The following is a 5,562-nucleotide window of genomic DNA, read 5'->3' on the forward strand; positions in this document are numbered from 1 at the left end:
GAAGAGTTTATTGCTTTGCTCTCTCTGTTCTCCCAGCAGACCCAACCCCTCAGGCTCACTTGTAATGCTGCAACAGAACACCAGCTACAGCCTCCCTTCCCCCATCCACACTTCCTGTAGATTTTATAGAACATCCCCTCCTAGCCTTCCTTCCCTCAATTGTGTCCCAGCCCCCAGCTTGGGCTGTAGGCTGCTTGCAGACTTTCTCTGCTCTTTCTGTTCTTCCAGCAGACCCAATCCCTCAGGCTCATCCAGCCACAGCCTCTCTTCCTCCCTTTTCCATGCCTCCTATGGATCCCACAGAACATCCCATCCTGAACTCCCAGAATTCAAAACGTACACCTATAATCACCCTAAACCCAGATGCTTAGAAGCTAGCATAAAAATATAACAGCAGCAAGGACAATGTCTCCACCAGAACCTAGCTATCCTGCCACAGCAGGCCCTGCATATTCTAACATAGCTGAAGCACAAGAAAAATACCATAAAACCACCTATATGAAGGTGGTAGAGGTCTTTAAAGAGAAAATAAATCCCATAAATCCAGGGAAACACAAACAATTGGATGAAATGAGTAAATCTTTTAAAGCCAAGAAAAACAAGTAGTTGAAAGAAACAAAACTGTTCAAGACCTGGAAGTGGAAATATAAGCAATAAAGAAAACAAACTGAAGGAATTCGGGAAATGAAAAATTTAGGAATTTGAACAGGAACTATAGAGGCAAGCTTAACCAACTGAATACAAGAGATAGAAGAGAGAATCTCAGACATTGAAAAATATAGAAGAAAATGTATACTTTAAAGAAAATGGTAAATTTTAAACTTTCCAGATACAAAACATCCAGGAAACACCAAGAAAAGACCAAACCTAAAAATATTAGAAATAGAGGAAAGTAAAGAACCCCTGCTTAAAAGCCCAGAAAATATTTTCAACAAAATCATTTAAGAAATTTTAAATCTATCTAAAAAAGGAGATGCCCATAAAGATACAAGAAGCATACAGAACACTGAGTAGATTGGACCAGAAAAGAAAGTCTGGGTACATAACCAGTACATTAAATGTACAGAACAAAGCAAGAAATAAAAAAGCTGCAAGGGAAAAAGACCAAGTACATAAAGGCAGACCTATTAGAATTAACTTGATTTCTGAATGGAGACTATAAAAGCCAGAAGGGCCTAGACAAGATGTCCTGTAGACTCTAAGAGACCACAGATGCCAGACCAGACTACTGTACCCTGCAAAGTTTTAAATCACCATAGATGGATAAAAGAAGATATTCCATGTTAAAGTCAAATTTAAACAGAATCAACAAATACAGGTGGTGGTAGAAGGAAAACGCCAACCAAAAGAGGTTAGCTACACCCATGAAAACACAGGAAATAATATAACCCTAGCAAAACCAAGAGAAGGGAAGTGCATACACACAGACACCCACCATCCACTCACCACCACCACCACCACCACCACCACCACCACCACCACCACCACCACCTATCATTGGTCATTGGTATCTCAATGGTCTCAATTCCCCAATTAACAGGACTCATACTAACAGAATGGATGTGAAAATGATCCATCCTGTTACATCCAAGAAACACACCTCAACACCAAGGATAGATATTACCTCAGGGTAAAGGGTTGGAAAAAGATAAGCCAAGCAAGTGGAACTAAGAAGTAAGGTGGTTTATCCATTTAATATCTAAAATAGACTTCAAAACTAGTAAGAGATGAGGGAGGACATTACATACTCATTAAAGGAAAAATCCACCAGGATGACATTTCAGTTCTTAACATCTGTACCCCAAACACAAGAGCACCCACTTTCATAAAAGAAACACTACTACAGCTTAAATCACATTCTCCCTTACACACCGGTAGTGGGAGACTTCAATACCCTACTCTCACCAACTGATAGGTCTTCCAGACAACAATGGAAATACTGGAGCTGACAGACTAACCCAAATGTACCTAACAGACATTTGATTCAAACACAGAAGATACCTTCTTAGCACTTCATGGAACTTTGTCCAAAATTGACCAGATACTTGGTTACAAAGCAGGTCTCAACAGACACAAGAAATTTGAGGTAATTCTCTGCATCCTGTCAGACCACCACAGATTAAGGATGGATGTCAACAACAAACAACAGAAGCTTACAAACTTATGGAAACTGAACAACTTACTGAATGAAAAAAGGGTCAAGACAGAAATAAAGAAATTAAAAACTTTCTAGAATTAAATGAACACACAGCATACCAAAACTTAGGGGACACAATGAAATTGGTGCTAAGAGGAAAGTTCGTAGCACTAAGTGCTTACATAAAAAAATTGGAGAGATCTCATGCTAGTAATGTAACAGCACACTTGAATGCTCTAGAACAAAAAGAAGTAAACACTTAAGAGGAGTAGATGGCAAGAAATAAACTCAGGGCTGAAATCAATAAAATAGAAATGAAGAACAATATAGAGAATAAATGAAACAAAGGTGATTCTTCGAGAAAACAACACAATAAATCCCATTCAAACTAAAAATATCCAAATTAATAAAATCAGAAATGAAAAGGAGACATAACAACAGACACTGAGGAAATCCAGAGAATCACAAGGCCATGCTTTAAAAAACTATACTTCACCAAATTAGAAAATCTAAAAGAAATGGACAGTTTTCTCCATAGGTACTACTTACCAAAGTTAAATTAAGATCAAATAAACAATAGATAAATAGACTTATAACCCCTAGTGAAGCAGAAGCAGTCTTTAAAAGTCTCCCAACCAAAAAAAAAAAAAAAAAACAACAACAAAAACCAAAAACCCCAAAACCCAAAAACAAACAAAAAAAGAACAACCCCCCTCAAAAAAAAAAAAAAAAAAAACAAACAAAAAACCCAGATCCAGATAGCTTTAGTGCAGAAGTAATTTCCCTCATGATTATAGATGCAAGAATACGCAATAAAATACTTGGAAATTGAATTCAAGAACATGTAAAAAAAGATCCACCCCAATCATGTAGGCTTCACCCCAGAGATGCAGGGGTGGTTCAACATGAAAATCAGTAAATGTAAGCCACACAATCATTAGATGCAGAAAAGGCCTTAGACAAAACCCAACATTCTTTCATGATAAAAGTCCTGGAGAGATTAAGAATACAAGGGGCATACCTAAAAATAATAAAGGCAATTTACAGCATGCCTATAGCCAATATAAAATTAAATGGAGAGAAACTCAAGGTAATTCTACTGAAATCAGGAGCAAGACATGGTTGTCCACTCTTCACATCTATTCAATGTAGTACTTGAAGGTTTTTTTTTTTTTTTTTTTTTTTCTTTCTTTCGAGACAGAGTTTCTCTGTAGCTTTGGAGCCTGTCCTGGACTAGCTCTATAGACCAGGCTGGTATCGAAATCACAGAGATCCACCTGCCTCTGCCTCCCAAGTGCTGGGATTACAGGTGTGCGCCACCACCGCCTGGCCTAGTACTTGAAGTTTTAACTAGAGCAATAAGACTGAAGGAGATCAAGGGGATACAACTGGAAAGGAAGAAGTCAAAGTATCACTATTTGCAAATGATATGATAGTATATATAAGTGACCCTAAAAATTCCACCAAGGTACTCCTACACCTGATAAATACCTTCAGTGATGTGGCTGGATACAAGATTAACTAAAAAAAGTATACAAAGACAAATGGACTGAGAAAGGGATTAGGGAAATGAACATTTTTCACTAATAATATATCCACAAATAACATAAAATATCTTGGAGCAACTCTAACCAAGCAAGTGAAAGACATGTATGACAGAAACTTCAAATCTTTGAAGAGAGAAATTGATGAAGATATCAGAAGATGGAAAGACCTCTCATACTAATGGATTGGTAGAATTAATATAGTAAAAATGGCCTTTCTATCAAAAGCAATCTACAGATGTAATGCAGTCCCCATCCAAATTCCATCAGACTCCTTTACAGACCTTGAAAGGATAATTCTCAACTTCATATGGAAAAACAAAAACCCTAGTGTAGCTAAAACAATCCTGAGCAGTAAAAGAACTGCTATAGGTATCACCATCCCTGATATCAAGTTGTACTACAGAGCTATAAAAACTGCATGGTATTGGCATAAAAACAGATATGTTGAAAAAGGGAATAAAATTGAAGACCCAGACATAGATCCACACACCTATGGATACCTGACTTTTGATAAGGCAAAAATACACAATGTATAAAAGAAAGCATCTTTAACAAAAAATTGGTCAAACTGGATGTCAGCCTGTAGAATACAAATAGATCCATACTTACCATCCTGCACAAAACTCAAGTCCAAGTAGATCAAAGACCTCAACATAAACCCCAATACACTGAACCTGATAGAAGAGAAGGTGGGGAACAGCACTGAACAAATTGGCACAGGAGACAGGATAGGTGGGGCTGGCAGGCAGAAATAATAAATAGCAGAAATCTGGGAGAAAAGGAGAAAGCAAGAGAACAAGGAGAGGAGGATGCTAGGGGCCAGCCACCCAACTACACAGCCAGCCACAGAATGAGAGTGAAAGTAAGATACACAGAAGTAAGACAAGAAAAAAGCCCAGAGGCAAAAGGCAGATGGGATAATTTAAAGTTAAGAAAAGCTGTCAAGAAACAAGCCAAGCTAAGGGTGGGCATTCATAAGTAAAAATAAGCCTCCATGTGTGATTTATTTGGGAGCTGGGTGGCAGACCCCCCCCCCCCAAAGAGCAAAAACAACAGGTGGATTTGGGGTGGGAGATGGGGATGGGAGTGGGAGGGATCAGGTAGGGTGGGAGATGGGATGGGAGGTGAGAGTGCAGGGAGAGAGCTGGAATTGGGGGATATTTGGAGGGTGCTGTGGAAACCTACTGCAGTGGAAACTTTCTGGAATCTGTGTGGGTGGTCCTAGTGAGGACTCCTAGTAATGGAGGATATGGAGTTTGAACTGGCTATCTCTTATAGCTAGGCAAGGCTCCCAGTGGTGGGACTGGGTTACATTTGGTTCAATTGTTGGCCAAGGAGGTCCTGTGGAGATACCCAAACAACCCAGGCTGATGGTGGGACAGAGGGTCGTTCTCTGAAAACTGACAGTGGAGCCCATTGTTGAGGACAACATCCACCCAGCTCATTGGACATAGACAGGTGGATCTGGTGCCTGCATGGAGCCTTCACCCCTACGTTCTAGTCTCTGGTGTGGAAGGGGCTCTGCAGGCTACAGAAAGGTTCTAGTCTCTGGTGTAGAAGGGACTCTTCAGGCTACAGAAAGGTTCTAGTCTCTGGTGTGGAAGGGACTCTGCAGGCTACAGAAAGGTTCTAGTCTCTGGTGTGGAAGGGGCTCTGCAGGCTACAGAAAGGTTCTAGTCTCTGGTGTAGAAGGGACTCTTCAGGCTACAGAAAGAGAAACCTGGACACCAACGCAGCCACAAAACCTCTACCTACAATCTGTCCTGCATGCAAGATGTGCTGGGGCAGTGGTGGCACAGAACTTGTGGGAGTGGCCAACCAATGTCTGATTTAACTGGAGGTCCACTCTACGAGAGGAAGCCCATGCCCAGCACTGCT

This window comes from Onychomys torridus, chromosome 9 (assembly GCF_903995425.1).
Source record: "Onychomys torridus chromosome 9, mOncTor1.1, whole genome shotgun sequence".
Classification (NCBI taxonomy): domain Eukaryota; kingdom Metazoa; phylum Chordata; class Mammalia; order Rodentia; family Cricetidae; genus Onychomys; species Onychomys torridus.